This window comes from Pseudophryne corroboree, chromosome 8 (assembly GCF_028390025.1).
Source record: "Pseudophryne corroboree isolate aPseCor3 chromosome 8, aPseCor3.hap2, whole genome shotgun sequence".
NCBI lineage: Eukaryota > Metazoa > Chordata > Amphibia > Anura > Myobatrachidae > Pseudophryne > Pseudophryne corroboree.
Window position 1 is genome coordinate 360,109,533 of NC_086451.1, and position 7,249 is coordinate 360,116,781.

Consider the following 7,249-nt stretch of genomic DNA (forward strand, 5'->3'; position numbering starts at 1 on the left):
CACCATTTGCACGCCCCCTGCAAGTGCTGGAAGGAGCACCCGCAGTCCAGTTCCTGATAGTCAGATTGAAGATGTCAGTGTTGAAGTACACCAGGATGAGGAGGATATGGGTGTTGCTGGCGCTGGGGAGGAAATTGACAAGGAGGATTCTGATGGTGAGGTGGTTTGTTTAAGTCAGGCACCCGGGGAGAGACCTGTTGTCCGTGGGAGGAATAGGGCCGTTGACATGCCTGGTGAAAATACCAAAAAAATCAGGTCTTCGGTGTGAAAGTATTTCACCAGAAATGCGGACAACATTTGTCAAGCCGTGTGTTGCCTTTGTCAAGCTGTAATAAGTAGGGGTAAGGACGTTAATCACCTCGGAACATCCTCCCTTATACGTCACCTGTAGCGCATTCATAATAAGTCAGTGACAAGTTCAAAAACTTTGGGCGACAGCGGAAGCAGTCCACTGACCAGTAAATCCCTTCCTCTTGTAACCAAGCTCACGCAAACCACCCCACCAACTCCCTCAGTGTCAATTTCCTCCTTCCCCAGGAATGCCAATAGTCCTGCAGGCCATGTCACTGGCAATTCTGACGAGTCCTCTCCTGCCTGGGATTCCTCCGATGCATCCTTGCGTGTAACGCCTACTGCTGCTGGCGCTGCTGTTGTTGCTGCTGGGAGTCGATGGTCATCCCAGAGGGGAAGTCGTAAGCCCACTTTTACTACTTCCACCAAGCAATTGACTGTCCAACAGTCCTTTGCGAGGAAGATGAAATATCACAGCAGTCATCCTGTTGCAAAGCGGATAACTGAGGCCTTGACAACTATGTTGGTGTTAGACGTGCGTCCGGTATCCGCCGTTAGTTCACAGGGAACTAGACAATTTCTTGAGGTAGTGTGCCCCCGTTACCAAATACCATCTAGGTTCCACTTCTCTATGCAGGCGATACCGAGAATGTACACGGACGTCAGAAAAAGACTCACCAGTGTCCTAAAAAATGCAGTTGTACCCAATGTCCACTTAACCACGGACATGTGGACAAGTGGAGCAGGGCAGGGTCAGGACTATATGACTGTGACAGCCCACTGGGTAGATGTATGGACTCCCGCCGCAAGAACAGCAGCGGCGGCACCAGTAGCAGCATCTCGCAAACGCCAACTCTTTCCTAGGCAGTCTACGCTTTGTATCACCGGTTTCCAGAATACTCACACAGCTGAAAACCTCTTACGGCAACTGAGGAAGATCATCGCGGAATGGCTTACCCCAATTGGACTCTCCTGTGGATTTGTGGCATCGGACAACGCCAGCAATATTGTGTGTGCATTAAATATGGGCAAATTCCAGCACGTCCCATGTTTTGCACATACCTTGAATTTGGTGGTGCAGAATTTTTTTAAAAACGACAGGGGCGTGCAAGAGATGCTGTCGGTGGCCAGAAGAATTGTGGGACACTTTCGGCGTACAGGCACCACGTACAGAAGACTGGAGCACCACCAAAAACGCCTGAACCTGCCCTGCCATCATCTGAAGCAAGAAGTGGTAACGAGGTGGAATTCAACCCTCTATATGCTTCAGAGGTTGGAGGAGCAGCAAAAGGCCATTCAAGCCTATACAATTGAGCACGATATAGGAGGTGGAATGTACCTGTCTCAAGTGCAGTGGAGAATGATTTCAACGTTGTGCAAGGTTCTGCAACCTTTTGAACTTGCCACACGTGAAGTCAGTTCAGACACTGCCAGCCTGAGTCAGGTCATTCCCCTCATCAGGCTTTTGCAGAAGAAGCTGGAGGCATTGAAGGAGGAGCTAAAAGGGAGCGATTCCGCTAGGCATGTGGGACTTGTGGATGGAGCCCTTAATTCGCTTAACAAGGATTCACGGGTGGTCAATCTGTTGAAATCAGAGCACTACATTTTGGCCACCGTGCTCGATCCTAGATTTAAAACCTACCTTGGATCTCTCTTTCCGGCAGACACAAGTCTGCTGGGGTTCAAAGACCTGCTGGTGACAAAATTGTCAAGTCAAGCGGAACGCGACCTGTCAACATCTCCTCCTTCACATTCTCCCGCAACTGGGGGTGCGAGGAAAAGGCTCAGAATTCCGAGCCCACCCGCTGGCGGTGATGCAGGGCAGTCTGGAGCGACTGCTGATGCTGACATCTGGTCCGGACTGAAGGACCTGACAACGATTACGGACATGTCGTCTACTGTCACTGCATATGATTCTCTCACCATTGAAAGAATGGTGGAGGATTATATGAGTGACCGCATCCAAGTAGGCACGTCAGACAGTCCGTACTTATACTGGCAGGAAAAAGAGGCAATTTGGAGGCCCTTGCACAAACTGGCTTTATTCTACCTAAGTTGCCCTCCCACAAGTGTGTACTCCGAAAGAGTGTTTAGTGCCGCCGCTCACCTTGTCAGCAATCGGCGTACGAGGTTACTTCCAGAAAATGTGGAGAAGATGATGTTCATTAAAATGAATTATAATCAATTCCTCCGTGGAGACATTGACCAGCAGCAATTGCCTCCACAAAGTACACAGGGAGCTGAGATGGTGGATTCCAGTGGGGACGAATTGATAATCTATGAGGAGGGGGATGTACACGGTGATATATCGGAGGATGATGATGAGGTGGACATCTTGCCTCTGTAGAGCCAGTTTGTGCAATGAGAGATTAATTGCTTCTTTTTCGGTGGGGGTCCAAACCAACCCGTCATTTCAGTCACAGTCGTGTGGCAGACGCTGTCACTGAAATGATGGGTTGGTTAAAGTGTGCATGTCCTGTTTATACAACATAAGGGTGGGTGGGAGGGCCCAAGGACAATTCCATCTTGCACCTCTTTTTTCTTTCATTTTTATTTGCGTCATGTGCTGTTTGGGGAGTGTTTTTTGGAAGGGCCATCCTGCGTGACACTGCAGTGACACTCCTAGATGGGCCAGGTGTTTGTGTCGGCCACTAGGGTCGCTTATCTTACTCACACAGCTACCTCATTGCGCCTCTTTTTTTCTTCTTTGCGTCATGTGCTGTTTGGGGAGTGTTTTTTGGAAGCGCCATCCTGCGTGACACTGCAGTGCCACTCCTAGATGGGCCAGGTGTTTGTATCGGCCACTAGGGTCGCTTATCTTCCTCACACAGCTACCTCATTGCGCCTCTTTTTTTCTTCTTTGCGTCATGTGCTGTTTGGGGAGTGTTTTTTGGAAGGGCCATCCTGCGTGACACTGCAGTGCCACTCCTAGATGGGCCAGGTGTTTGTGTCGGCCACTAGGGTCGCTTAGCTTACTCACACAGCTACCTCATTGCGCCTCTTTTTTTCTTCTTTGCGTCATGTGCTGTTTGGAGAGTGTTTTTTGGAAGGGCCATCCTGCGTGACACTGCAGTGCCACTCCTAGATGGGCCAGGTGTTTGTGTCGGCCACTAGGGTCACTTAGCTTAGTCATCCAGCGACCTCGGTGCAAATTTTAGGACTAAAAATAATATTGTGAGGTGTGAGGTATTCAGAATAGACTGAAAATGAGTGGAAATTATGGTTTTTGAGGTTAATAATACTTTGGGATCAAAATGACCCCCAAATTCTATGATTTAAGCTGTTTTTTAGTGTTTTTTGAAAAAAACACCCGAATCCAAAACACACCCGAATCCGACAAAAAAAATTCAGTGAGGTTTTGCCAAAACGCGGTCGAACCCAAAACACGGCCGCGGAACCGAACCCAAAACCAAAACACAAAACCCGAAAAATTTCAAGTGCACATCTCTAGTTCACACGCCAGATGCAGAGACAATTTTAGTGTTATTATACACATTATTATACACATTTGGAAAAGTAGGATTGTACAGTAACTGCATCCTGACCAACAGGGTGAGAGCCCTTGATGTAGGCAATATAGAAATAAAAATGTGTCCTTGTTACTAATGATATATCCCACATACAGTAGCAGTACTGAAGTAACACATTTGTTCAGTCATAAGCTCACTACAATAGTCCCAACTGGGTTCTAGAGCAGTCATTACAGCCAGAACGCATCATAATGGGGCTCAGGCTTATAATGCTGACAGGCTGTAATTGTCTCCTTTGATAGGTAGTTATTGGAGGAAAAGCACTTTGGATTGGTGTGCTCGCATATTAATTTGTTATATATACTGTACATATATAGCTTATTATATTTTCAACAGCATCAGCGCTCATTTAACCACCAGAAGGTAAGTGGACTCCTCAGTTCTTTCTATTATTTTTACTAAGCAGAAAAAAATATATTTCGGTTTATTCTTTATTACTCTTGCATATGACCCAGATCTTTATCTATTGGATGCAATTCCGCAGTTACTGGCAAAGCTGATTATCAACATTGTCCGGCTGGTATATAGACAGTAACTAGAGAAAACCCAGAAGGTAGAGGCGTTCCAGTCCCTGCCTAATCTGAATCACTGGTACAATACAACATACGGTGCCTGAATATACAGATACAGTATTGAATATCCTTATGTTGTGTATAGACCAGAGGTTCCCAAACTGTGTGCCGTGGCTCCCTGGGGTGCCTCGGGACACTTGCAGGGGTGCCCTGGGTTGATGGTCCAGGACCCATTGAAATTATTCATGGTCAATATAATAGGCAAAACCAGTGCTGGTGGCTGCCAGTCATAAAATATGTGGCCAAACAGAAGCAAATATTGTCCCTCACCACACAACTGATCCTAAGGATGACATATAAACGCGATCTACTTAATGTAATATTTCTTTCTAAATTTCTCAATAAGAAATTTATGTCCTAGGGGTGCCGTGAAAAAAATTCTGATATTCTAGGCCGCCGTGATTCAAAAAAGTTTGGAAACCACTGGTATAGAGAATATAAAGGTGCCAGTCTGTCTTATTATACTTATTGTCTATATTACCAATACTCCCCATGTTAAGGAAACCGCGCTGCTGTTTTTAGGATTTGAATAGGGAATTGGTATGTGTAGCATGGCTGTAACTGAGATGAGTAATTCTCCTATGTGTTTCTTTCCTGCACAGCGATGACACTGACTGCAGATAATCTGCTCATTATATCGATATGCAGTGCCGTCTGTGCTATAGCACTCATTGCATTCATTCTATACATTTTCATTCGGTGAGTTACTAACATATTTTACAGATTGCATTATGGTTTATTTACTTACTGTAAATTCAGCTGTTTCTTGCTCGCTATGTATGATCTCTGATTGTCCCTCTCTTCTTTTTTTGCAGGTGCAGGAAAATGTGTAGAATAGCGTCCGACATAGAATCTGCCGTTGCCATTAAGAAAGGTAACAATAATTAGATAGAGGCTCTACATTATAATGAGGAGATATAGTCAAATGTTTGACAATAACAATGTCGACATAGTGTTGACACTGCAATGTTGACTATGCTATAGCCACCTTTTAAAAGACACATCTATCATATAGCAATTACTAAAATTAAGTTTCCTGATTGTCTTTTTTCCACAGATCAAATGGCAGCACCATTACCCTCAACCCTACCACCCCCACCCACCTCACTATCCCTCCCACCTTCAACTTCATCCCCACTACCCACACCCTCAGCATCCCCACTACCCACACCCCCAGCATCCCCTCTCCCCATACCCCGAGCATCTCCTCTACCCATACCCCCAGTATCCCCTCTACCCACATCCCCACTACCCTCTCTCCAACCCGAATACGCTTATCTCAACTGCTCCCCTTCTTCCTACCCCTTATGCCTTAATGCAGCTCAGCCCTTTCACTATAGCCCTTTCCCCTGCCTCATTATGTCAGTTATATCAGACATATAAGCGTAAGGGTTTACCCTTCCCCCTTCCCCACTCCAAAACCCCTCCCCATCACCACCACCTTGTGTGTCGTGTCTGTCTCCTTCCCATAGATGTTGACCAACATCAACAGCTACAAGCTGTCTCCAAACTCCTCACCATTACCAACACCACCGCTACCTGTTCAAACACCACAGGAGAGAATAACAGCTAGCATGAAGACAATGGCAACAGGCCAAAAGAGCAAATGCCTGCTGTCAAGAGTTACTGGACAATTAAGTTCTGCACTAAGTGGCCTCGATGTTCCTTGTGGCACAAGCGAGATGGAGAAAAATAACCACGTGCTTCTCCTCCTGCAGCCTCTGGTAATGGCTCCACGTACAAAACTGTATCTATTGAATGAATGATGGCAATACAAACACTGGTCATATATCCAATAATTGGCAGAAATAATCCAATCATTCTGCAGTGCAGGAAGCAGGAAAGAAAATGAGGAGTAGATGGAGACGCCCCCTCACAGAGTACAGCAACACCAGATTTTTTCATTTCTAAATAAACAAAACTAAGTGAAATGTTTCTTCATGTTCTTCACTAAGCTACACACCCTGTATGTTACATGTAGCTAAATATATATTTTCAAGGTGCAATGATCAAAAAAGGGTTTTCTGCTCAAATGTCCTGAAAGTAGGAAATCACAGGTGCAGTGGGTATATAGGCAGGCCCAGCGCTACCCACTCAGCGAAGGGATGCAGAGCAGGTAGGTGCCAGGCTGCAGAGGCGCTCTCCCTGCTCTGCATCCCTGCTGCTGTACATGACTGTTGCTGCCAGCAGCCGCTGGGCCTGTCATACTGTATGTGACAGACAGCGGCGCTGGCAGCTGTGTGGACAATGCTACGGACTGCAAATTGGACCGTGGAGCTGATGTTACAGCACACGTGTGTAGCGCGGCGCCTGTAAAGTGTCACTTGGGATGCGGTGGGCAGGAGCTGGCACTCAAGCAGTAGCAAGGGAAGGAATACACTTCCCCATCTGCATGTTCCACTGCCGTGGGCCGACAACAGCGCAGCCGCTTAAGCATCCAGTTGCTGTCACACGCTGTGTCCAGAATTGGCTCACAAAGCCTCCACTCCCGCGTATTGTGGAAGTGCTGCTTACTGGTTCAGCCCAGTGCGGCGCCCGCCACTGCTGATGGGACCTCTGGGGCACACCACGTAATTTCACCTACTTTGGTGGTTGAGATGCTGAGCAGCTTCTGAACTGGGAAACCCTCTGTCCCCCAACCACTCGCTCCCCCCTCCCTCAGTAGCGGCCTGAACTGAACTGGGTGAAAAAGGGGCAGGGCGCATGCTGACCATGCCACCCGGAACATCACACGCTCACGCTGTCTTGTCACGCCCCCCTGCAAGCCACGTCCACTCCAACGGATATCTCCAGTTGCCATTAGCAACAATTCAGCTCCTTCCACGGTGAGTTATCAGTGACATGTATGTTATATAT